The 27,807-nt window shown below is 44.8% G+C and overlaps 1 long non-coding RNA gene across 1 annotated transcript in view; it reads right to left on the bottom strand.

The window, feature by feature from the left end:
• Positions 1-12,735, bottom strand: part of LOC123939353 — a 36,984-nt gene extending 24,249 nt beyond the window's left edge. The window contains exon 1 of the long non-coding RNA XR_006817829.1: positions 12,609-12,735. This is a non-coding gene — a long non-coding RNA (uncharacterized LOC123939353). The remainder of the gene's footprint in view (positions 1-12,608) is intronic.
• Between the last annotated feature and the right edge of the window lie 15,072 nt (positions 12,736-27,807).

The following is a 27,807-nucleotide window of genomic DNA, read 5'->3' as shown; positions in this document are numbered from 1 at the left end:
TGTAGTACAATACTAATAGGAGACTTAACACGCCACTTCCATCAATGGATAGATCATCCAAGCAGAAAATCAAAAAGGAAACTAGTGTTTTTTTTCTTCCTCCTCACTCTCCAGCAACAATGTTTTTAAATGATACAGCAGAGCAGATGGACTTAAGAGATATATACAGAATATTCCATCCAAAACAACAGAATACATGTTTTTACAAGTGCACATGGAACAGTACCCAGTATAGATCACACATTCATCCACAAAACAAGTGGCACTAATTTTAGAAGGAAATCACATCAAACATCTTTTCCAACCACAACAGTATGAAACTAGAAATCAATTACAAGGGGGAAAAAATGGAAAAGACACAAACACATAGAGACGAAACAACATGCTACTAAAGAACAAATGGGTCAATGAAGACATCAAAGAGGAAATGAAAATACACATGGGGACAAGTGAAAATAACACACAGCAATCTGAAATTTGGGGGATACAGCAGAAGCAGTTCTGAGAGGGAGATTAGAGCAATACAAGTCTACCTCAAGACACAAGAAAAATCTCAAACCATCTAACCTTACACCTAAAGGGACTAGAAAAACAAGAACAAACAAAGCACAAAATTAGTAGAATGAAGGAAATAGTAAAGATCAGAGCAAAAACAAATGAAATAGAGACTTTAAAAAAAAAGAAACAAAGAAAAATAAAACATTAATGAAACCAAGAGCTAGTTCCTTGAAAAGATAAACAGAATGAATAATCTTTAGCCAGTTTCATCAAGAAAAAAAGAGAGGGGCGCCTGGGTGGCTCAGTGGATTAAGCCGCTGCCTTCGGCTCAGGTCATGATCTCAGGGTCCTGGGATCAAGCCCCGCATCAGGCTCTCTGCTCCGCAGGGAGCCTGCTCTCTCCTCTCTCTCTGCCTGCCTCTCTGCCTACTTGTGATCTCTGTCTGTCAAATAAATAAATTAATTAATTAATTTTTTAAAAAAAAGAGAAAAGACCCAGATAAATAAAATCAGAAATGAAAGAGAATTAACTGACACTACAAAAATATAAATGACTCAGGGTGTCTGGATGGCTCAGTTGGTTAAGCGTCCAACTCTTGATTTCAGCTCAGGTCATGATCTCAGGGTCCTGGGACTGAGCCCCACAGACTCCACACTCAGCATGGAGTCAGCTTGAGGATTCTCTTCCTCTCCTCCTGCCCCTCCCCCTGCTCACATTCTCTCTAAAACAAATAAATCTTTTTTAAAAAATACAAAGGATAAGAGATTACTATGAAGAATTATACAACAAATTGGACAATCTAGGAAAAAATGGATAAAGTTCTAGAAATATATATTCTCCCAAAACTGAATTGGGAAAAAATAGAAAGTCTCTACAGACTCATTACTAGTAACAAAAATGAATCAGTAATCAAAAAACTCCAAATGGGGCGCCTGGGTGGCTCAGTGGTTTAAGCCGCTGCCTTCAGCTCAGGTCATGATCTCAGGGTCCTGGGATCGAGTCCCACGTCGGGCTCTCTGCACTGAAGGGAGCCTGCTTCCCTCTCACTCTCTCTGCCTGCCTCTCTGCCTACTTGTGATCTCTCTCTGTCAAAATTAATAAATCTTTAAAAAAAAAAAAAAAAAAAAAAAAAAAAAAAAAAAAACTCCAAATGAACAAAAGTCCAGGACCAGATGGATTAACTAAATGGCAAATTAGACCACTCATTTAAAGAATTAATACTTACTCTCCTCAAACTATTTCAAAAAATAGAAGAGCCTGGGAAGCTTCCAAATACATTCTATGAAGTCAGCACTACTGATGCCAAAAGTAGACAGGGACACTACAACAAAAGAAAACCACAGGCCAATATTCCTGTTGAAACTGTTAGCAAACCAGGGGTACATGGGTGGCTCAGCTGGTTGGGCACCTGACTCCTGATTTCAGCTCAAGTCTTGATCTTGAGGTCCTAAGACTGAACCCTATGGTGGACTCCATGCTAGACGTGGAGCCTGCTTGGGATTCTCTTTCTCCCACTCCTTCTGCCCTGCCCCCTTCTCACGCACACTCTCATAAAATATATTATATAAATATACATTAGCAAACCACATTCACCAATACATTAAAAGGATCATTCACCATAATCAAAGGGAATTTATTCCAGGGATATGAGGATGGTTCAATACCTGCAAATCAATTACTGTGATATACAAAATGGAGGATAACAAATCATTCATTAATCTCAATAGATGCAGAGAAAGCATTTGAGAAAATTCAATACCCACTCATGATAAAAGTTCTTAACAAAGTGGGTTAAAAAGAAACATACCTCAACTAACTAGAATTTAAATAAAAAATTAAAAAAAAAAGATGAAACATATGTCAACATAATAAAGACCTTATATGACAAACCCACAGCTCACATCATAATCAATATAAAACAACAACAACAACAGAGCTTTTCATCTAAGATCAGGAACAAGACAAGGATTTCCACTTTCATCACTTTTATTCAATACAGTACTAAAAGTCCTAGCCATAGCAACTATATAAGGAAAAAAAAAAAGACATCCGAATTGGTGAGGAAGAAGAAAAATTGTCACTGCTTGCAAATGTTGTAATACTATACACAGAAAACCCTAAGGATTTTTCAAAAAAAAAAAAACTATTAATAGTAATAATTCAGTAAAGATGAGGATACAAAGTTGTTATACAGAAATCTGTTGTGTTTCTATACATTAATAACAAAACAGCAGAAAGAGAAGGAAATAAGTCTATTTGTAATTGTACCAAAAGAATAAAATCCTAGGAATAAACTTAACCAAGGAGGTAAAAGACCTGTACTCTGAAAACTATGAAAGATTGATGGAAGAAATTGAAGTTGATGCCAACAAATGAAAAAATATTCCATACTCATGGATTAGAAGAATTTATATTGTTAAAATGACCACATGACCCAAAGCAATCCACAGATTCATGCAATCTCTATAAAATACCAATAGCATGTGTCACAAAACTAGATTAAAAAATCCGCTGCCTTCGGCTCGAGTCATGATCTCGGGGTCCTGGGATCGAGTACCCCTTCGGGCTCTCTGCTTGGCAGGGAGCCTGCTTCCTTCTCACTCTTTGTGCCTACCTCTCTGCCTACTTGTGATCTCTCTCTGTCAAATAAATAAATAAAATCTTTAAAAAAAAAATCCTAGGGGCACCTGGGTGGCTCAGTGGGTTAAGCCGCTGCCTTCGGCTCAGGTCATGATCTCAGGGTCCTGGGATCGAGCCCCACATCGGGCTGTCTGCTCAGCAGAGAGCCTGCTTCCTCCTCTCTCTCTCTCTCTGCCTGCCTCTCTGCCTACTTGTGATCTCTCTCTGTCAAATAAATAAATAAAATCTTTAAAAAAAAAAATCCTAAAATTTGTATGGAACCACACAAGATCCCAAATACCAAAAACAATCTTGATAAAGAACAAAACTGGAAGGATCACAATCCCGGATTTCAAGATATACTAGAAAACTGTCGTCATCAAACCAATGTGGTGCTGGTACAGAAAGAGACACAGCGATCAACGGAACAGAATAGAAAATCAGAAACCTACAGTTATGTGGTCAAATAATCTGCGACAAACGAGGCAAGAACATACAATGGGGAAAAGACAGTCTCTTCAACAAATGTGCTAGGGAAACTGGACAGCTCCGTGCCAAAGAGTGACACTGGGCCGCTTCCTTACAGCATACACAGAACTAAAATCCAAAAGGATTAAGGACTGAAATGTGAGATCTGAAAACTCCCAGAAGAAAACATAGGCCTTAACCTCTTGGACACCAGTCTTACCAACATTTTTCTGTCTCCTCCAGCAAGGGAAACAAAAGCAAAGAGAAACTAATGGGTCGACACCAGAATAAAAGGTTTTGCACAGCAAAGGAAACCATCAACAAAAAGGGAATCTATGGAATGAGAGAAGGTATTTGCAAATGACCTATCCAGTAAGTGGTTAATACCCAAAGGATATAAAGAACTTGTACAACTCAGCATCAAAAAAATTCCAATTAAAAAATGGGCAGAGACTGAACAGACATCTTTAAGATTTTATTTATTTATTTGAGAGACAGAAATCACAAGTAGGCAGAGAGGCAGGCAGAGAAAGAAGAGGAAGCAGGATCCCTGCTGAGCAGAGAGCTGGATGCAGAGGTCAATCCCAGGACCCGGAGATCATGACCTGAGACAAAGGCAGAGGCTCAACCCACTGAGCGCCCCCAGACATCTTTCTAAAGAAGACATCAGATGGCCAAAATACACATGATAAGTGCTCAATATCCTCGGCATCAGGGAAATGCAAATAAAAACCACAGTGAGATATCGCCTCACACCTCTCAGAATGGCTAGTATTAAAAAGACAAGAAATGACAAAGGTTGGCGAGGACACAGAGGAAAAAGAACTCTTTTACACTGTTGGGGGCAATGTCAACTGGTGCAGCCACTGTAGAAAACACTACAGAGGTTCCTCAGAAAGTAGAAATATGAAAAAAAAATTAGAAATGTTTAAAATTAGAAATATCATACAATTCAGTAATTCCACTACTGGGTATTTACCCAAATAAACACTAATTTGAAAGCATATAGGCACCCCTATGTTTATTGCAGCATTATTTACAATAGCCAGGGTATGAAAAGAAGCCAAGTATCCATTGATAGATGAATGGATGGAGAAGATGTGGTGTGTACACACACAAACACACACTGAAATATTACTCAGCCATAAAAAAGAGATTTGGGGGTGCCTGGGTGGTCAGTCAGTTAAGCCTCTGCCTTCGGCTCAGGTCATTATCTCCCGGTCCTGGGATCAAGTCCTGCATCGGGCTCCCTGCTGAGCGGGGAGCCTGCTTTTGCCTCTCCCTCTGCCCTTCCCCCTCCTTGTATGCACTCTCTCTCGAATAAATAAAATCTTTAAAAAAAAAAAAAAAGAAAAGAAAGAGATCTTGCCATTTGCAACATGGTTGGGTGTATAGGATAGGGTATTACATAAAGTGAAATAAGACAGATAAAGCAAGACAAATACCATATGATTTCACTTATATGTGAAATCTCAAAGAACAAAACAAACAGACTCATAAATACAGAGAACTGGAGGTTGCCAGAGGGGAGAGGGGTGGAGGGATGGGCAAAAGGGGGTGAAGAGGAATGGGAGGTATGACTTCCAGTTTTGGAACCAGTGACTCATGGGAATGAAAGGCACAACATAGGGAATATGGTCAGTGGTTCTGGAAGAGTGACATATGGGGACAGACGGCAGCACCACCTGTGGTGAACAATAATGTAGTCATTGATTCATTCTGCTGAACCCCTGAAACTAACGTAACACTGTGTCAACTATACTTCAGTTGAAAAAAAAAATCCTGGGTGCCTGGGTGGCTCAGTCATTAAGCATCTACCTTAGGCTCAGATTCTGATCCCAGGGTCCAGCTCCCTGCTCAGTGGGGAGCCTGCTTCTCCCTCTCCCACTCCCCCTGCTTCTGTTCCCTCTTCCACTATCTCTGTCAAATAAATAAAATGTTTTTTAAAAAATCTTGAAAGAGTTCACAGTAAAAGCTGGATTTTCATCTTCTCTTAAAACATCAAACGCTCTGACCAGTGTCTGTAGTGTAGTGGTTACGTTTGCCTCGCAAGCGTAAAGGTCCCCAGTTTAATCTTGGGTGGAAACACACTCACGTTTTCCCTTACTACAGAATTTTAAAACATATTTCAAAGTAACTGTAATGAAACTCAAAAGCTCTGTCCACACTCTCAGCATTCCTGCACCAGCATCTTAGAGAGGGCTGCATTCCCCACACGCCAGCCTCATTCCACCCCCTTCCCTCGCCAAGCTCCTGAGTCCCCTCGACTGGTGATGTCCCAGGCACTCTGAGAGGCCAGTCAGGGTAACAGAGAAGGGTTAGACCCCACCGCGCTGACACCTGTTAAGTAACCTAGCCCTACTCCGCAGCTACTGAAGGGCAAGGCCTGGGCTCTAATCCAGGAGTCCTAACTCCTCATGCCAGCAGGGCTCCACTAGAAACAGATGGCTCATTCAAATGGGATAATTAAGAAGATGTTAATAACGGGCCATTTACAAAGCTTGGGACAGGTCTCAGGAACCAAAGGAGAGAGTACGGTGTCCATTTCCGTGTTCCCCTCTGCTCTACGCACCAAGCAAGAGTGGAGAGCTGCTCCCACCCCTCCCCACCAGCCTTGCCAGAGCAAGTAGAAGAACAATCATTCCTGGAGAGGGTAGGGGTACAGTGAGGGCTGTAGACCAGAGCTGTGGCCTTGGATAGAGGGGCACAGCGATCCTGCAGAACCCTGGGGAGGAGCCCAGCCTCAATTTGTCCCTCTCCCCAACTAGTCAAACTCAGCACTCAGGTGCGCAAGGGGGTCCATTAATGTGAAACGTCCATGCCAGCCTCTTCAGAGGGAAAGCAGGGTGGAAGCAGGTGGGGAGTGGGCCCCACTTGTGCTCCAGGAGGAAAAAAAAAAAAAAAGACCTCAACATACTCTTACTCCACCTTAATTTAGCCCCACACTGCCCTCTGCCCCGGGCAGCAGGCACCAGGCCAAAACAAAGCATTGCGGACAGGGAGGAGAAAAGACTAACAACAGGAATAGCTTGGCTTCGCATTCCAGACACTTTGCACACATCACCTCCAATCCTAACAACAACCCTGCAAGGGGGAGGGGGAAGGAATTTCTTCCCGTAAACGAAGAAATTAAGGCACGGGATGGTAAGGACTCGGCAAAGAACACCTACTCTAAAAATGGGAGGGACAAGATTCAAACTCAGTGTCACTAGCTCTAAAACCTGATGCTATTACATAGTTAGAGAAAATATTATCAGTTGTGCAGGAAAGAGTCAACATGGCAGGCCTGAGATTTTTCAGAAGGCTGCTTGCAAAGTTAGCCTTTGGCTGGAGTCTGAGACCTTGATTTCAGGAGGGCCCCTGCCATTCCCAGAACTGAAAAATGTGGCATGCCAGGCCTGAACGGTATGATGCGGTTTGTGCTGAACACCTGCCTGCTTTCCTTCTGGGAGTCGGGAACTTCGGTATGTGCTAGGCAGACTGTCCTTACACGTCCAGGCCCCAGTAAAAACCTGCCTGTGGAACTTCTAAAGGGCTTCCCTGGTGGACTTTCTTTTTTTTTTTTTTTTAAGATTTTATTTATTTATTTATTTGACAGACAGGGATCACAAGTAGGCAGAGAAGCAGTCAGAGAGAGAGAGGTAGGGAAGCAGGCTCCCCGCTGAGCAGAGAGCAAGATGCGGGGCTCGATCCCAGGACGCCAGGATCATGACCTGAGCCAAAGGCAGAGGCTTTAACCCACTGAGCCACCCAGGCGCCCCCCTGGTGGACTTTCTACCCACATTGTTTCAACCCCTTGAAGGGGAGCGCAGTGCAGGGGGTGGGAATGAAACTCATTCTTCTGGGAGAGTAATTATGGAAGCTTGTACCTGATTTCCTCAAGATTCTGCCCCATGCCATTTTTCCCTTTGCTGATTTGCTCTGTATCCTTTTTTTTTTTTTTTAATATTTTATTTATTTGACAGAGAGAAATCACAACTAGGCAGGCAGAGAGAGAGGAGGAAGCAGGCTCCCCGCGGAGCAGAGAGCCCGATGTGGGGCTTGATCCCAGGACCCTAGGATAATGACCTGAGCCGAAGGCAGAGGCTTTAATCCACTGAGCCACCCAGGCGCCCCTGCTCTGTATCCTCTGCTGTAAGAACTCAATACCATGAGTTCAGCGATAAGCTGATTCCTAGCAAGTCACTGGACCTGTGTGTGGTCCTGGGCACCCCTGAAATATCACACCTCTTTCCAGCAGCTAAAAGAGGCCTCAGAGCTTGTAAACCGTGAAGACTAAACAATGTGCTAGTTCTGCATCACTAATCAAGACATAAAGTGAAACAGAGACCCAAAAGTTAAGGCTAATAATTGCAAATTGCCTGTAGATCCAGAAGGCAGACTCAAAATGTGAGAATGGACACATGTAGCCAACGAGGAGCACGTGGAGTGGCTTATTTGGCTAGTCCTGCACCTGGAGAAACTTAAGCAGGGGTAGTGACCCCCAATGTCTTCCCTACCTTTCTTTCACAGTCACAGAGCCCTCAATTTCATCTAGAGCACAGGTGCCCAGAATAAGACTACATCTCCCAGATTTCCTTGTAGTTGGGTATGGTCATACGACTAAGTTCTGGCCAATAGTATATAAGCAAAAAAAAAAAAAAATCATAGTAGCTTCTGTCTACTGTGTGCTCTCTCTTCTCCCCTTCCTAGGGTTCCTTCACCTCCCAAATAAACAAGTTGTACTTGAATCCATGTCTCAGGGTCTGCTTCTGGGTACGTCAATGAGAAGTAAACTTCCCTTAACACGAGCCCATGCAGATTTTACTTAATCCAGAGTTAGAGAAGCTACATGGATACCCCGTGCTCATGAGCAGGCATGCGTGTGCACGAGCAAACACTCACACCCACGTAACTTCTCTCTGGACCAACCATCCCAAAGACATCCATGTTCCTCAGCCACTTGGCTGGGCTTTATGGCCCCTCCAGGAATAGCCCAGAAGACAGTAAGTGAAAAGAACACCAGAACAATGGAGGAACAGCAGTGCGGGAGCTCTCCATCTTTTTAACCCTACCCGCCGTCCACCATGACTCCCAGGCTGCAGACCTTGGTAAGCGCTCGTTAGATCTCTGTTCATCAGACGAGAAACTGCAGCAGGCAGCCTCTGCTCCACAAAGCTCCACCCCTAATCCCCTGCTGTATTCCCTCTCTGGGCACCAAGGATGATTTCCCCCACCCCTACTCTCTCTGTACACAATGGTGCAGAATCTGCACTTGGTCTTTGGATCTATTCTTCTGCATCTTCAGGACAGCCTGCCAGAAATATGCTCCTCCAACAGCCTGCTTGTTCACAAATACATTTCCATTTTAGCAAGCGCAGCTGTCACTCCTGCTGGAGGGGGCCTGCTGGCTCATTGAGGTCTGCAGTCTCACCCCTGCCACCTGCCCAAAGGGAAAATTTAATTCACAGAAACTTAAGAGCGCCTAATTCAACCACCCTTCTAATCAAAAGATCCTCTCAAAAGCCTCCCTGACAGCTGCCATCTAATTATTTTGGGAACGCTCCAAATAACAAGGAACCCAGTATTACAGGCCACGGCCAATCCTATGGCTGGAAGGTTCTGATTAATAGTAATTTTTAAGGAGAGACATTTATTGAACATTTATTTACTATGTTCCAGGCACTATGGTAAGTGCTTTATGTGCGAACTCACTTCGTCCCAACCATCCCATGAAAGAGCTGCTGTTAATCCCCCGCTGTCACAGCACAGAGAAGGAAAGAGCTTGCCCAAGATGACAGAGTTGACAAGTGGTAGAATGAGATTTCAAACCCAGGAAGTCTGGCTCCAGAGTCTTCCTGTATTGCCTTTTTCTTGGCTGGGGGCAGAAATCTCTCACCATATAACTTACCTTTTTTAGGTTCAGATCCCTGTGAGATGGTGATGCCATCCAAGGATCTGCCCGTTGGTAATGTGCAAATGGTCCTAAAATTTTGCATGTGACTTTAGGGAGTCAACCCACTCCAACCCGTCACATCCAGGTTAAAAGCTTCTGCCAAATCCCTATCAAGATTCCAACGGCATTTTCACCCAAGCAGAAAAAAACACTCCTAAACCAAAGAAGACCCCAAAGAGTCAAAGAAATCCTCAAAAAGAAGAACAAAGCAGGAGGCATCACACTTCCTGATTTCAAGCTATACCACACAGCTGTAGCCATTAAAACACTATGGTACTGGCATCAAAACAGAGGGACCAATGGAACAAAATCTGGAGCTGAAAAGTGAACCCAAGCATACACCGTCAACTAAGACTGGACACGGGAGCTAAATACACTCCACGGAGTAAGGACAGTCTCATCAGTAAACGGTGCTGGGATCATTTCTGTTACTTACAAGCTTCCCAGGCCCTAGTGTGTTGTTATAGCAGCCTGGAAGGATGAAGGCGATATGCACCCATGGAACAAGAACAAAATTCTGTATCTAGGGAAGAAAAGGAGTAATCAGAAAACAGAAATGAGCTCTTGCAAATTAGAATTATGAGAGCTAAAATAAATTCAACAGAAACTCTGAAAGATTAAAAAAAGGAACCATCCAGTCAAGGCAAGGAAATAAAGAGAAATGGAAGAGAAAAGATGACCAGTCTGGAAGGCTCGCTATCTACCTAGTAGGAATCCCGAAGGTCAGGGACAGCTGTCAGGACAGAGTGTCATTGGCTAAGCCAAAGGCATGAGCTCCATCCACAGCTGGGTAGGGAGGTGAGGAGCTGGCCCCTTCCAGTTCGAGAGGACAAGGGGGGCTGCCTCAAGGGTGACTACACACAGGAATATGGTCCCCCAAAAGGTAGTAGGTGCTCTTACAAGTGAGGGGGAGCTGATGGATGGCCAGAAACTACAAATTCCACCATTCAGGGACACATGCTGACTCTTAGGAAGCAAACATGCTTCTCTTACTGATAGAACACCTTAAATGGATCTTAGCATCCTATCGAATATGAAATCTACCTCCCTCCAGACCTTCTGTGCCTCTTCATAGGTAAGACCTCACGTGCATGTCCTACCGGCCAGTTGCTTCACATGGGCTCTCTCATGAATGCTTTACAACAAAGCAGCTATATACATTCTTAATTTCCCCATTTTACAAATGAAGGAACTACCGCCCGGAAAGGTTAGGAAACAAATTCACACTTGGGGCACCTCTCTGGCTCTGATGGTAGAGGATGAGACTCTTGATTTCAGGGTCGTGAGTTCAAGCGCCACGTTCAGCTTGGAGCCTACTTCAAAAAATTTTTTAGTTAAATGTTAAAAAGCAAGTTCAGCCAGCCAATGACGAAAGTCAGAGTCTGGGCCAAGTTCACCTGACCATGGAGCTCGCTCCTTTACCCATCCATGGGACTTTATATGCCTCTTCCAGGACTCTCCAAGATCCAGGTGTCCCACAGTACTCAGGACCCCACAGGGATTACTGGTGGGTCGTTAAACAGCCACAACCTTACCAGAGCCATGCACCAGGAGCATACAGCTCAGTACCTTGGCTCAGGGAGACCCTGGGATCCCCAGTCACCCACAGGAGGGCCAAAAGACCTCCCCATCCCTTTTAAAAATTGACATGTAACATGAGTTTCAGGTGTACAACATGATCTGATATTTGTGTTTGTTGCAAAACGATCACCATAGTAAGTCTGGTGACCATCTGCCACCAGTTGGAAATCTTTTTTTGGAATAAGAATTTTTAAGATCGACTCTTAGCAACTTTCAAATTTATAGTACAGTATTAAAAACTATAGTCACAATGGTGTACCACCTGTCACCTGGACTTATAACTGGAAGTGTGTTCCTTTGGACCCCCATCACCCATTCTGCCCATCACCTACCCTTGGCAGCCACCCCTCTTACCTTCCTCTTCCCACATCTCCCTCAGGGGCTGTGGGGCATTTGCTCAGAGCATAGAACAGCCACCTCCATGCTCTCCCTGCTGGGAAGCCAGGCAAAGCATAAGCTTGGGTAGTTTGGAGAGCCTCCAGACCCTGCTTCCCTCTTCCTCTTCGGCTTGATTCTACTGGGCCCACTTGGATAATCCCTAGTATTTATTTTAGGTCCACTGATTAGTAACCTTAAGTCCACCGGCAAAGTCCCTCCTCAGCTGTACTACATTGGTGTTTGATTTGAGTAACGGGGCCGAAGAACGGTGTGGAGGAGGGGAAGGGATTGCTGAGATTTCACGGGCCACATACACCCCCGTGGGAAGGCATCCCTGAGATGTGCCTGCAGCAGCCCTGAGAGGTGCTGAGACAGTGCTTGCCCCTTCAACCCACCGTCACTGGCACATGAGACATCCTTTCAAGGTCATGGTCTTCTGAAGGCTGAAGCCTCACTTTCTGACTCTGGCTCTCTTGGGAAGGCATTAGCTCTGCTCTGAACCACACTGGGGTGGGACCTCTAGAGGCCGTGGTGTCACCTCTCCCTGAACACACCACACTAGCCATTTCCTCCCTGAGGGCTCCCAGGGCTTGTCGAGTTTGTAGGACGCAGGACATCCCCCAGCCCCCCACAGAAGAACCACCGTTTCTGTCCCATCATCGCTTTTTCCTCTTCCTCCCTTCCCCCCCCCCGCCCCATCATCAAAGACAACAAACACCACGTCCCTGATACTTGGGCTAGATCCAGAGTCCTGTCTGTCCTGGAGCTGCTTTAGGCTTTTAGAATCTGAGGCCTGATCCTGTTTTCCTCCCTGTCAACATTCCTCACCTGAGGCAAAGGGCCTGCTTTCAGGTTGAAGTCTGTGTGTCGGGGTGGGGAGTGGGAGGGACAAAGCAAAGCAAACGTGTTTTCCTGCCACTCTCCTGGTATGGGCTCTTCTTTAAAATGCCCTTGGCACTCAGTCCATCACCGGCTTCCATCCTTGGACACCGAGTTGGAGCCAGAACCCCCCTTCCATGGGCTTCACCTTTAAGCACGGGGCAAGGAGTGGCTGCGGGCAGCTTTGAGTCCCGCACCTGACCAGGGAGACTTCTCTGTTCCCTGTTCAGGGCCCAATTCAGAACTCACCTCTCTATGTGGCCTCTCCTTGTGTCCTTGGGGATTCTCCCGTTTGCTATTCGATGTCCTTTCAAGGAGGTGGTGACACGTTTGTTCTCAGGATCAGACTGCCAGGTCAAAGGGAGAGAGCGCGTCAGAGGAGCCTGCCCCCCCCCCCCCCCCCCCCCCCCCCCGGGGATGAATGAATCAGGCACAGCTTTCCCGGGGCGCACCTGGAAAGGAGCACATTAAGGCTCAGCTTCCCATCCTAATGGTGCCAGAAGGTCCAAGAGCAGAAGAGGAACACAGGAGGGAGGAAAATCCTTCAGATCACATAGTTTCATTGATCTTCTGGCCAGCCCTGGGTAAGGGCCAGTGGAATCTTTAAAGGAACATAATCTTGATCCTCGTCCTCAGAAAGCTTATGACCATTGAGGAGAACCAAGATTCTCACATAAATGAATGAGACCAGGGGACCTGGGTGGCTTAATCGGTTAAGCGTCTGCCTTTGGCTCAGGTTATGATCCCGGGATCCTGGGATCAGGTCCTGCACTGGGCTCCCTGCTTAGTGGGGAGTCTGCCTCTCCCTTTCTCTCTCAAGTAAATAAATGCAATCTTTAACATAACAAAAATAAAAAATAAGTGAATGAGACCAGACACCCAGGGGGACGGACCACATTCTCACACAAGCCAAGTCTGTGCAGTAAAAAGCAAGCTGGGCAAATTGGAAGGAGGCCCATGGGGCCCCTGGGGCGGGGTGAGGCAGGAGTCTCCACAGGCGGTCTGTTAGTTTGCTGGGGCTGCTGGAACAAAGCTCTGCAAACCGAGGGGTTTGAATTATGGATATTTATTGTCTCACGGTTCCAGAGAACTAGTCTTAGAAATTAAGGTTTCTTCTGAGGGCCAGAAGGGAAGAATCTTCCAGACCTCTCTCCTCAGCTTGTTGATGGCCATCTTCTCCTTGTGTCTCTTCACATCGCTGTCTCCCTGTGCCTATCTGTGTCCAAACGTCCTGTTTTTACCAGAACACCAGTCATATTGGATCAGGGCCCAGCCTAGTGATCACGCTTTAACTTGGTGAGCTTTGCAAAGACCCTATTTCCAGGGTTCATAAACACGTTAGGACTCCAACATGTTTTTTAGGGGACACGATTCAACTCAAAACAGATGGCTTCAGGGGCGCCTGGGTGGCTCAGTGGATTAAGCCTCTGCATTCGGCTCAGGTCATGATCTCAGGGTCCTGGGATCGAGCCCCACATCGGGCTCTCTGCTCCGCAGGGAGCCTGCTTCCTCCTCTCTCTCTGCCTGCCTCTCTGCCTACTTGTGATCTCTCTCTCTGTCAAATAAATAAATAAAATCTTTAAAAAAAAAAAACAAAAAACAGATGGCTTCAGGGAGGAAGGGAGGCTTGAAAGATGAAATTCGCCCATTGGAAGGGGCAGGTTCCCAGGCACAGACAGGCACTGGGGGTCTTACACTTTGTAATTACTGAATTAATTCTAGGATTTGGAACTATAGGAACATCGTCAGGGCCAAAAGATACCACGTTGCACAGGCCTTCTATATGCATGCCCCACATATGGGTAGTGGGGCATGCATATTAGTGGGTAATCTCTCCCCATCCCTCCCAAAGTCATGGTCCCTGAGGAGACTGCGTCCATCCATAGGCATTGGCTAAAGCCAAGTCCCCAAGGTTTCTCACCAAAGGGGAAAACTGCTGAGATGTACATGAGGACCCTAATGGAGACTGGTTCGGAAGGCAGCAAGCAGCCAGAGTAGGCTAAGAGGGCAGGAGGATCCTTCTCTCTGTCCTCACCACACATACAAACATGGGAAAAACCCCTCTCCTGCCTGTTTGGATGACTTACGGGTCCAGGACACAGGGTAGAGAAAGGAGAGCCACTGAGCCTGCACCTGACATGCACGAAGTGGTTTTGTTTGACTTTTGGTGCCATTTCCAAATGTGTTTGTTACGAGCGGAGTCGTGTCCTCCAAAAATCGAATGTTGAGGTTCCTAACTCCTCAGGACTTCAGAATGTAAGAGTATTTGGAGATAGGGTTTGTAAAGAAGTAATTAGGTTAAAATGAGGTTATTAGAGTGAGCCCTGATCCAACATGATTGGTGTCCTTATCAGAGAACACTGGGACACAGACAGAAAGAAAACCATGTGACGACACGGGGAACAGACAGAAATCTACAAGCCAAGGAGAGAGGCTCAGAAGAAACCAACCCTGGGGACGGCTGGACTGCAGACTTCCGGCCTCCCGATCTGGGAGACGATTTCTGTTGTGTAAGCCACCATGTCTGTGGTACTTCATTAATGTAACTCTAGCAAACTAATACGATATTAAATCAAGATTCACATCCTGTGTATTTTTAAACACGAATTCTTAAGTGTAAATATTAGAAGACTGCCACATTTTCATCTGTTGACTTTTTTTTAAGGGGGACCCACACCTAATGTGGAGCCCAATACCAGACTTGAACTCACCACCCTGAGATCAAGACCTGAGCTGAGATGAAGAGTCCCACACCTCCCCGACTGAGCCACCCCAGTGCCCCAGCATTTCTGCATTTTCAATATACTGGAAACTACTACCAGCCCTCACAAATCAAAGTGGCTCGGGTCTCTGGGTACCTCTGCGTAGTAGCCCCCATGCAGTGCCTGGGCTGCGAAGAGACGATTGAGCGGCCCACTGTCGGCTCTCTGGAAGTGGGAAGGTTGGTGTGCCTGGACACGGCCGCCATATCCGGTCCCAGAGCCAGCTAGCACCACTAGACTGCACTTTCTTGGTAGGCTGGCAACATCCCAGCCCCCTCCTCCCAACCCCCACAGAACCATCTGGAAAATGAAAATAATACCGTCTGCTTCCTACCAAGCTCCAGGGACTCTGCGAGGGACAGGGAGAGATTACCGACTAAGCCCCCACATTCCTAGAGAAGCTTGTCCTGGAACAGGCTGTTGTCTGACCTTCTTTAAACAGCAGAAGGTGCTGGTCCTAGCGCTCTCCAGCTGCCCCGGGCTCCGGAGCCCCACCGCCTCCAGCCCACGTGACTGGAGGCGAGGCTTCCCACCAGCACCAGCCCCTCTGAGGGGTCCTCTCCTCCCACTCCCGTGCAGTGTGAGGCCAACTCCCGCCACCTGGGGATTGTGAGACTGCAGACTCCAAGCTTCTTCTGCCCTTCGCCCTCATGATGCAGATCTTACTGGTCAGGGTGGGTGGGAAAGAGCTAGACAATACGGCAGGAGGGAACTGGAGTCTCGGATGTGTTCTGGCAGAAACCCCGACTCCCGGGCCAGCAGCCTGACGGTCGGTCGTTGTGGGAAATTGTGCTGCTCTCTCTGGAGGCTCAGAGGGGGTGCAGATCTGCCTGGGCTTTTGCCCAGCCCCATTTCCTCCCACTTCCAGGTGGGCAAGCAGCCTCAGAGTCAGGGCAGTGTTTTCACTGGCTTTCCATCGGGCACCAGCAATTAATTTGTAAATTAGGGTCCTGAAATCCATAGGTGGGCACAGCTCAGTTTTGGAGTGTCCCTGAGAAACAACGCAGCCCCTCTCCAGATGGGCCTCTCGGCACCTTCCCTCCCTCCAGTGAGGCCTGGCCCAGGCCCCAGGGAAGATTCGTTCTGGTTAATTGCACTTTTCCTGGCAGGGTTTCCAGGCTCATGAAATTTGTCTCTTGCCAAAGGCAGAGGATCAGCTGCAACACGCACAGGCTCCAGCGAATCAGGTGTAATCATTTTTTAATGACACATTCTTCCCCCTAATTATCAAAATCGTGCAACTCACTTCAGCAAAATTAGAAAATGTTGAAAAGTATAAAGAAGGAAACAAGCCTGTGATTCTAGAACTAGAAAATAACCCGTTTTAACATTTTGAAAAATGTTCTTCAAATCTTGCATGTGCTTAAGTGTAATTGGTATACGGCTCCGCACTGGGCTCCCCAAGTTCTTTGAAAGCATGATTTTCGACAGCTGTGGAATAGTTTCCCCAAATAGACCCTGAGCCACTTGAGGCCAGGACTTGTTCCTTTTCATATTCCTGGAATTTGACAAACAGTAGGTGCTCGACAAAATTGTGGTGAATAAATGGAAGTTTCCTGAGTTTATGGTTTACTGCATAAAAGATGATCCGTTTGTGCTAATTTCAATCTCAGTTGACTCTCTGAAGGCTAGTGTAGGAGTATCACAAAAACTATACGTAGAGGTCGAGTGCAGTTACCTTCTGAAAGCAAGCCATCTAGAATGCTTCTACGTCTCTTCATTTCTGCCGCTGCTGACAAATGGAGAAAATTCTAGAAAGGAAGGGAATCTTTGTTTGGGGTACGTAATAGATTGGTCACAAAGTTAATTCAGACTTGAAATGGACAGAAGACATCAATTCCAACAAACGTTAAAGAAATCAGCTGTCTGGCCTCATCTGGGAAACCTATGCTGGGGGAGAATGGGGCCGATGGACTAGTGTGGGGCAGAGCGGAAAGCGGCAGGGTAAAATCGAACCCCTTACCTTTGGCTCCTCTGGCATTCCATCTTGTCTCTTCCCTTCCTGGACAAGCAAGCTATATCCGATCTCTTTTACAGATTCCAAAACCAGGCTTTCCTGTTAGAGTCAGGGCCAGAGACTTTCCGCTGCCTCTTGCCCTGGGGATATTTGACCTGGGCCTTAAGTCCTATAACATTGATGTTTTCTGGGAAAGAAATAGAAATGAAAATCTAGCTTTGTGTCCCCTCCTCTCACTGACAGGGGTGGGACAGCCCAAGTCAGTCCAGGTCATTTTGAACCTTGTAGGAAATGTCAGTGCGGGGACTGGGACGAGGAAGGCCCATCTCCGTGCCCTGTGGCTGAGGAGGGGCGTGGCAGGGAGTGCCCACCTGCTTTCTCCCCCCACTGTGGGCAGAAGCTGAGAAGCTGGTGGCTTACCTCTAAGAGGATGTCGTACGCTCCCCCAGTGGCCTGGAAGCAGCCTGAGCTCAGCCAGCATCCCAACCCATCCCAGCCCATGGACTCTTTAGCAGCCCTCCGCAGAGCCAGGGGAGGCCATATATAGTAGGATGCAGGCTTGCAGAGACCATTTTTCATTCCACTACCTGGCTCTGGCCACCGTGGAGCCCGGAACAACATAACTAAGCACGTGCGAGAGAAATGACCCACAGGGAAAATGGTGCAGGGGGCTGCTTAATCCAAGATGGGGGGGGGGGTAAGACAGACCTGAGTTCCAGGGGTCACTCTGCCCTGACTTGCCATACCACCACAGAGCGGATAGGACCCAAGCCTCAGTTTCCTCATTTGTACCCTAGGCTACTACCAGCACGTCCCCGGGAGCTGGTGGAAGGCTTAAGTGAAGTGTGCCCGGACAGCACTGTGCCTGGGGCCCAGCACATATGCAGCGCTCAACAATATTAGAAACGACGAAGGCGATGATGAAAATATCATAGGTGTGACACCACCAAGAGGAAGGGGCAGATACTGACGGATGATTACAGTGGGCACCCTGACTCCCCAGTCTGCGATCTTTCTCTGATATTCAGGGCTTTTTTTTTTTTTTTCAGTCTGTGAGCACACGACATTTCCATCAACCCTGAATGCTCACTGGTGTTTTTGTTTGAAGCAAATAGGCTGTATTAGTTTCCTGTGGTTGCTGAGGGGAAAAAACACATCAACACAGGAGTTACACTCTCACAGTTCTGGAAGCCAGACGTCTGAAATCAAGGTGTGCTCTGAGGCATCTACCCCACGGAGCTTGCTAATGCAGGTTCCTGCCCTGCCCCCTGGACTGGCTGCAGGAAGCTTGAGCCGAGTGGAGATAAGAACCAACCGTTTCAAACAGGTGCCTTAGGTAATTCCAATGCACTTGGACAAAACCAGCCATGACAATGAAATTATAATCCAACCAACCTGTCCGTAGCCATGCATGGGCTCAGTCTCCAAACTTTCTAAGAGCCTGTATGTCAGACTGGAAAGAGTAAGAAGTTGGGAGTCCAGCCGGATTGAGTTCCAAACTGAGGTCCTCCACATAATAGCTGTGGGACCTTGGGCAAAATGCTTGATATCTCTGGATCTCAGCCTCCAGTTCTGGAGAGTGGGAATAATACACCTCTCATGGTTGTAGTGTTAACTAAATGGTGATTACGTAGAATGCCAGAAGTAGATTGAGGCAGAGACTGCCACCCTTCACTAACTCATTCCCTCCTCTTTGCTGATACACAGTTAGACTATGTCTCCAAACACCCGGGACAGTTATGTATGACCGGTGCTCGCCAAGGAAATGACTGTTGTGTGCTTGTGCTGGGCAAAGGGCTAAGGAACAGTGTACCATGGTTTTCTTCCATCTTGCACCAACTAGAGGTAGACAACAGGCCCTAGGGAAGATCGGAGCAACAGTTACATAAGGAACCCGGATCTCTGAATTGCTAGACACTGGAAAGCTACCACCACCAAGAAAACCCACCTTGGTATTTTTTTGCAAATGAGTACTAAGCCTGTAAACTTTAAGAATCTGTTTTTCTTTTTATTTATTTATTTATGAGAGAGAGAGAATGAGAGAGAGAGCAAGTGCCCAAGTGCAGGGGGGCGGGGAAGGGCAGAGGGAAAAGACTCCCAAAGAGACTCCATGCTGAGTGAGGAGCCTCACGTAGGGCTTGATTTCATGGCCCTGATATCACAACCTGAGCCAAAACCAAGTCCCCAGGAAATGTTTATCTTCTGCAAATTATAATTACACATTATCTAAAACTAGTGCAAGAGTTTTATTCTACTCAAAATACCTTTATAGGATAAAACATGATCTCTCTGTGGTAGGCAGAACTCAAAGATGGCCTTTCAGAGATGCTTATCCACTGGTTATTCAATCAACTGAACACAGATCTAGGTACTTCTGTGAAGGAATTCTTTAGATGTAATTAAAGGTCCAAAACAAGTGACCTCAAAATGAGATTATATCAATGGACTGATTCAGTCATGGGGAGGGCCACCTGGGAGGTGCAGTTGGTTAGGACTCCCGAGCTCAGTTCATGATCTCAGCGTCATGATCCCAGATTCTTGAGATCAAGCCCTGCCTCAGGCTCCCTGCTCAGGGGAGAGTCTAAGTTTCTCTTTCTCTCTTTCCCTCTCCCTCTGCTCCTTGCCACTGGACTCTCTGTCTCTAAAATAAATAAATCTTTAAAAAACAAAACAAACAAGGCACCTGGGTGGCATAGTCGGTTAAGCATCCTACTCTTGGTTTCAGCTCAGGTTGTGATCTCAAGGTTGGGAGGTGGAGCCCCAGGCTGGGCTCCATGCTCAGCACAGCGTCCGCTTGAGACTCTCTCTCCCTCTGTCCCTCCCTGCTCTTCCCCCCACGTCAACCCCCCACCCCCACACTCTCTATAAAATAAATCTTAAAAACAAAACAAACAAAAAAAGAAGGGAAAGTCAGAGAGATTCAACCGTGAGAAGGATCCATGTGCCCTTGCTGCTTTGAAGATAGAGGGCTATGTGAGGAGGACCTGAGGGCAGCCCCTGGCTGGCAGCCAGCAAGGAAACAAGTCCTTCAGACCTACAGCTACAAAGAATTGGATTCTGCCAATTACTCGAGAGAAGATTCTTCCCAGAGCCCAAGATAAGAGCTCTGTCTAGCCAACATCTTGATTTCCCGACTTTGTGATACCCTGAGCCTAGATAGAACTTAGCCAGGCCCACCCAGAGAGTTCTGACCTTCAGAACTATGAACTAATTTGTGTTGTTTGAAGCTGCTAAGTTTGTGGTAATTTGTTACAACAACAAAAGAAAAATAATATATTCTCTAAATGCGGCAGTGGTAAGTTAGATGACTTGTTATCCAAGTACCCTCTTAGATTTCCACTTGCTCAGTTCCTGGTGCTTGGTTGTATATTTGGGAGCTCCTTGCCCTATAGCACTTGTGATCTGGTAGGAACCCAGTCTGGATGTTAGCTGGAGTTTTATGAGCAGAGATAATCCACTGCCCATGTCACCAGCCCCTAGATCCAAGACTTAGAAGTGGCACTGCTGTCAAGAAAGAAAAGTTGGGCGAAGCGATTTCAAAGCCCAGTGTGCTCACCTTCAAGTGATGGTAGTTGAGTCCCATACTACGAAGCAAGTTCTGAAGAGCCTTTGCCTGTTCCCACTTAGCTGGTCTTCATCTATTTGCACCATGTTTATTTTTCAAGTAGATTTAGGGCTCTGAGATAAAGTAACATATTAGGTGGTTTTAGTCGTTTTAGAAATTATTTACACTAATTCCAATAATAAAAGGAAAATTTCATATAAGGAGGCTACAGGCATGGGTGGTGGAAACTCAAAGTCAGGAAAACATGTGGGGAAGATCCTAGAACCAGAATCTGGAAAAGTGACCAGAGCTCTCTCACTATCTTGTATCTTGTCTCAGAAATCTTTCTTTATCTTATCTTATGGCAGATAGCCTTCTTTCCTACTTCTATGGTCCATCGGACCAAAAAAAAAAAAAATGTGACCACCGAATGGCCTGTATTTAATGGTGATTATCTGGCCACTGGCAGGGAGATAGCTCTTCCTCCCCAATACACCCCTATCCTGATTCCAAATTTCAGGGGAAGGGACACAAACTGGACCACCTTGGTCCAAGTGCCATTCTAGATTAATTCACCAACTAAGTCGCCAAACCCCTCACCTGGGTGGTGAGTGGCTGTGGGCTGTCTTATTTATGAATGTGGCAATTCGGCCTATCTCTATAACCCTTTGGAAGGAAGGGTCCGGGAGGGGACAATTCCTAGAGAAAATGTAGAGGGGAAGACAAGGCAAAAGGGGTTCACCCCATTCCTGATAGTGTGATGAGATAGTAGTTACATCGCACTAGACCCTGTGCCTCCCACTATCTCAGTATCACTAACCAACATGGTATAGTCACACTTCCTTGTGAAGCCATTGACCCATTCATTCATTTAACAAAGAGCAACTACACATCCCAGCATTACGCTTGGTACTTGGTAAACACAATGGTGAAAAAAATATGATATTCTATCCTCTTGGAGAGGGCAATATTACCACATAAATTGAAAAATAACAGTACTGTAGAAAAATATTAAACTTAGTCTAAAACCCACATCAGATCAAGGGTTGGGCTGAGGAGGTTGTCAAGAAATCTTCCTAAAGAACATGATACCTGAAAGGAATCTTGAAAATTAGTGAGACTGGTAGAAATAGGGGTAGGAAGAGTGTTCCAGGCAGCAACAAGTTTCATTGCCAAGGAGGAGCATTTGGGGAAGCCAAAAAGTGGTACAGAAAATTGACATGAGGTGTATGGGGGTGAGAGTATTGGGAAATAGACTAGAAAGGTAAATAGAGACTAGATCTGAAGGGACCTGGAAACCATAAGCACATGATGATGGCAATGGGCTTCCTACAAAGGCATGAACTAAGTAACTTGAGTTAATTTCTTGAAAGGCCACCAGGGCTTCTAATGGACTGGGAGTATCTGAAAATGGAAAGACGCAGGTGGGAAGTTGTTCCAGTAACTGGTGACTAAGGTGGTCAAGGTGAACTAAGACAGTGACTTTGGAGATGGAAAAAAGTAAAGTGATTCAAGAAATGTCATTGCATGGGTCAAGAAAAGACCATACAGTAGGTGGGGGTGATGAGACAAAGATAAGTAAAGTTATTACTTGAAATAGTGGAAAAAAGACTGAGACTGATTCTATCAACATTTACTCAGCAGACTCACAAGGCTGAATCATTAACATTCCTGCAAACCTAAAGTTTGAGACTATCTGAGCAAGGAGGAGCTTATGGTTTACCTGTCCATGTGGTCATCTGGGTTTTCTTGTCTCCACAGGACAAACAGGAAGAGAACTTTTCAGGGTCATTATTACCAAAATTCAGTCAAATACAATACAAAGCCAAAATGGTAGGGTGGAGGAGAACTGAAAATTGTATTGAGTTTCAACCCCCAGGTAGAACTGGGACAAAAATGACCAACTAGGCAGAGACCCAATTTGGATTATAAAAAGCTAATTCATCAGTAAGATCGGTACTGACTCTAAAAACAGAAGTGAATGAAGAGTCAGTTAAGCACAAAAGTTTTTGCTGTAACGTTATGCAGGAAGATCCAAACTGCACTAAATATGAAATTCCCTGCCAAGGAGAAATTTAATCTTCCCTGATGGCAAAAGTCAGAATCTCATGACATCAGCCAGATAACCACAAAAGAATGAATCTTGTAATACAAGATGTCCGTAAGCTATCATGAGACTATGCTCTCCCCACTAACTAATCAACATTCATCATTCACTGATTCTTTTACTTAACACACACATTCCATTTCATAGCCATGTTCTTATTATGCTGACAGGTAAAATAGTGATCTACCTAAAATGTAAGTTTTCCAACAGGCATTTTTTCCTTCAATGTTGTGACATGTATCTTTCTAAAACGGCTGTACACATACCACTTTTTCTGTATTAAAACCAACAAATAGTTATCTACTGCCTTTTTGTCCAAATAAAATTTATAAATTTTAACCTGTCTACTAAAGAAATTTTTAATTAAAACTTTAAAATGTTTAATCTGGCCACAGTACCTGGCTATATTCATTGTAGAAATTTCCAAGGAAGAATATTAAAAGCATAAATTCTAACACTCAGAAATAATCAATTCTATAAATTAGGACATATTGACAATATAGGTGACAGAGAAAAAAAGGAAACTGTAAGAAAAATGTTAAAATCTCCTTATTCCATATTATGATTGTATTATAAATTTTAATATTTGGTGTCCCACCCTTGGGGGAGATAATACGTCCCTGGTCTCATTGTATCAACCCTGGGTGTGTGTGACTTGTGTGGCCCCAGTGTGGGAAGGTTATATATCCCCACCCTGTTGACCTCAAGAGTGGTCATGGGACTTGCTTTGAGCAGTGTGATGTAACAGAAATGTGCACCACCTCGTGGTTCTTCCATCTTCTCTCTTTTTACCATGTGATGAAGGATAATTAGAAGGTAGGCAGGCAGGGACACCCCCCACAACCCCCCAACTCCCCCACCCCGCCCTAAAAGGAAACCACCCTTCAAAGGATTTACATCACCTTCAAAGGAGCCCTCCTCCCTTTCCCATGTGACAAAAACCTGATTGGATGGCAGGCACAGGGATGGTTAATCAGATTAAAATAGCCCACTAACAAGCCCATAAAATCCCCTAGACTTAGAAATTCCTGTGGCAACCCCTTTGGGTCTCCTCCTTCCTTCCTTTGTATTATTACTTTGCTGTCACTCACTAAACCTTACTTTGCTCTCCACCACTCTGTCTGGTCTACTGCTTCATTCTCTGAAGTGGCGTGACCAAGGACTGTGGGCACCCATGAAGAAAAAATCCTGTAACATGCAAGACCAGTGTAGGGGAGAAAAAATAATTTTCCTTCTACCCTTCTAAGTTCTAGGCTGGAGCCCCTATAATAAAAGAGAAAAACAGAACAAAGAGAGGTTTATTGACATGTTATAGTAAAGGAAAAAGAATTTTCACTCTACCCTTGAGTTCTTGGCTGAGATTCCTGTATTAATAATAGATGAGGAAGAGAAAAACAAACAGAAGCTTATTAATATGTATATTTCATGTACACATGGGAGATAACCAGGGGAAAATGAGTGATTCCCTGAGGTGGCTTAGAATTCAGGCTTAAATACTATCTTAATAGGAAAAGGTGTGTGAGAGTGGGATGGGGTGGGGGGTGTAGGCTTTTTAGGGACAGTCAATGATTTTAGAAAAGAGGAATGGGCCCTCAGGAGAATGGATGGGAGGTATGATAGTTTGGAACAGTTCATCTGGGTGTGATGTCAACTTCTAGTCTCTCCTGTGATGAAGTCCATCCTCCCCAGTTGATGACAATCCCAAGGAGGAGATTTATAGTAACTGAGTTCCTTTTGGGGGATCTGTCTTTAAGGCAAACAAGGGGAGTTCAGAAAAAGCTTTTCCCTGCGCTTGCTGTTTTTAAAGTACCTACAACGCAAAATAATATGCCCAAGTGGCATGTTTGTTACGCATCATTCTATATTTTGTGTATACATGGAGATACACACAATGAAATAACTCTCAGAAACGGGTTACAACTCAGGCTTAAATAACAGCTTCAGCTAAAGACAAAAGAAATAACAGTGTGGGGAAGGCCAGTTATGGGTGAGTAACCAGAAAGAACATAGTAAACAAGAGTAAGGTTTTTATGCAGATTTAAGTCACTTGCCTCCTCCATTGATAAGGTTCTAAAGTTGTCTCCAGGGATTAACATTTCTCTTTTCTGGTACACAGAGGATGGGGGGAGGGGTGGAATATAACTGTAAATTTATACACTGCTTTCAGGCAATAGGGAGAGAGCAGAGCTTTTCTTCTGTTTCTTCTCAATTACCTTTGGCTCAAAATAATCCTTATGCAAAGTGACATATTTTGGTGTGTCATATTCTGCTACCCTTCATCAGCAAAGTGTCAAATAGAAGCTGCTGTATCAACCTGCCTTCCGAAGTGAAGAGAAACAAACAGAACTACAGACAGCCCACAGCTGAATGTAACATGAAGGAGAACAGAACTTTAGTCACTATGAACCACTGAGACTTTTGGAGTTGCTTGTTACCACAGAATAACTGAGCCTACACTGACTGATATATCCCAGGTGTCAACTGAGTTTTTACCTCTGAAGAGAACTTTCAGTGGCACCTGGGTGACTCAGTGGGTTAGAGCCTCTGCCTTCGGCTCAGGTCATGATCCCAGGGTCCTGGGATGGAGCCCTACATCGGGCTCTCTGCTCAGCAGGAAGCCTGCTTCCTTCTCTCTCTCTGCCTGCCTCTCTGCCTACTTGTGATCTCTGTCTGCCAAACAAATAAAAATTTTTTTAAAAATCTTTAAAAAAAGAATGAAGAGAACTTTCAGGCACCGAGATAAGTAGGTTGAGTTTCAACTTATGTTTGATATATACAAATAATGTATTTTAAATTTTAATTTCTAAGTCTTTAAACTCATGTAATTTTATTCACAAATTAATGAATTTTTTGTTAATATTTTATTATCCAATTTTGTTTGGGTTTGATTCATAAATTTATAAGCCTAATTGGCAAATTAGGCTTACAAATTTAATAAAGTACACCCAAATATTTATCAAATTTTTAAAATTAAGTTTTAGAAAATTCATATTACAATCTAATATATTTGATTTTCTCAAGTCCTTCAAAAATCCCAAGAAAGTATTCACATTTCTACAGACTAAATCTTTCTAAACATTTGAAACATGCTAAATATAATGAGTTCAATAATATAAACTTAATAATTTATAACTTAAACATTTAAATAGTGACTTTAAACTTAATTACCTACGTGTTCTTATGAATTATTGATATTTTAAGTCTAATTAATCAGTCTCTTTACTTGCCTTGTCACCCTAAAAGACAGAAAAACGTACTACATACTATAATGATTACAAAACTTATTTCTAGATAAAATGCATTACTAGACATAACTTATCTTGTCATCAGAGTTTTTGTAAGTATTCTTGTTTACTGGCAATATCAGAATATTCCAGACCCTCATATTTCCTGTCCTAAGATATGCAGTGTGCTTCTCTCCAGGGAGCTCTGAGGCCTACCTTGGGCTTCTGCCTAGAATGTCAGAAGATGGATCTACAAAGTAGTCCCTGAGGGTCACAAAGAAAAAGCCAGAAATTCAAAGTCCAAAGTAGAAATTCAAATCCAAAGAAGAAATTCAAAGCCCAAAGTAACCTTTGGCTTTATGTCCTTGAGATACTGAACCAAATAGTCAGGTGTTGAAGACACTGAGGTCCAGTAGATTACTCCAGGGCAATTCCTCACTAATATAATTGCTATACAAATAGAAAAGCCAAGAGAAAGCTCTACATACAAAGAGAAAAAAAATTGACCTGAAAGGGTAGTTTGGGTGGGGGGGTGGTGTGGTAAAGAAAAGAAGGAAAAGGGATAGGAGGATGGAGATCTGGCAACCTCTGTAAAAACAATTGCAATTATTCAGAATTTTGAGAAAAATTTGCCCCTTTCCCCTGTGTAAAACAAGGGTTAGAACAGTAAGGGCCATGGGATCTTTGTGAGGATTATGCCAGGTACACATCAGGGGTTCCATAAACATGAACTACCACTATCCTTTTAAACTGGAATTCCAGAATAGATTAGAGCCGGGGACTGGACACCGTAAGACATGCACCATTCTCTCTCTGCCTCCCTCTTCTCTTTGACTTCTCCTCTGTGCATCTGCTTCAATCCTGTAGCTTTCCTGCAAACCGGGTTTGTATCCACAATGCCTAAAAGAGTCACTAACAACATCTTTTAAGTTTCCCACCCCCTTGAGGCGCCTGGGTGGCTCAGGCAGTTAGGTGTCCAACTTTTGATTTCGGACTCAGGTCATGACCTTACCGTTGGAAGTTAATCAGGCTCTGCTCTTATTGGGGAGCGCACTTGAGATTCTCTCTCCCTTTCCCTCTGCCCCTTACCCCACCCTCTCTCTCTCTCTCAATAAATAAATAAATAAATAAATAAATAAATAAATAAATAAAATCTTAAAAAAAAAGAAAAGGTTTCCCACCTCCTTGGTTCAAGACTGCAGCCACTCTATGGCTATATTTTCAGTTCTAAGCCCAAATTTCCAGAGAGGTACTGCTATGAAGAGATGAGCATATGGGTACATTTTCTGGCTGTGTATGCTTGTGGGCATGTTCAGACAAAGACCCTCTCCTCTCCTTGACCAAACTTTAGTCAGGCTCCTCTGGGCTCTCTTCTTGACTAGGCCTGGGCTATCCATGTCCATCCTGTCCTTGCCAGGCCCGCACAGCCCAGTCTTAGCAAGAACCACCCCCAACTCTTGACATCGGCTCATGTTCTCCATCCCTCACCGTGCCCCCAACTTTTTGTTAAGATTTTATTTATTTGACAGAAAGAGCACAAGCTGGGAGAGAGGGAGAAGGGGAAGCAGACTCCCCACTGAGCAGGAAGTCGGACACAGGGCTCTGCCCTCACCTTTGATGTATAAATCCTTGGTTTGCCTTTAACAAGAATCTGGTTAGGTCAGTTTAGCAAGAATCCTTCCATTTGGTGACATGGAGCTTAGCATAAGCAACTCCATTTTGGGCCTGTTGTCTTGTTTTTAACAGCCTGATCTCTGCCCTGTTGTAGAACTCCAAGGACAACAGTCCCGAATAAAATCTTCTTTACTGTTTTAAAGAGTGTCAGAATAATTTTCTTCTTTGACAGTTCACACC

Source organism: Meles meles, chromosome 3 (assembly GCF_922984935.1).
Source record: "Meles meles chromosome 3, mMelMel3.1 paternal haplotype, whole genome shotgun sequence".
In the NCBI taxonomy this organism is placed as follows: domain Eukaryota; kingdom Metazoa; phylum Chordata; class Mammalia; order Carnivora; family Mustelidae; genus Meles; species Meles meles.
The sequence above is the reverse complement of the archived record's forward strand: the minus strand, read 5'-3'. Positions and strand labels throughout refer to the sequence as shown.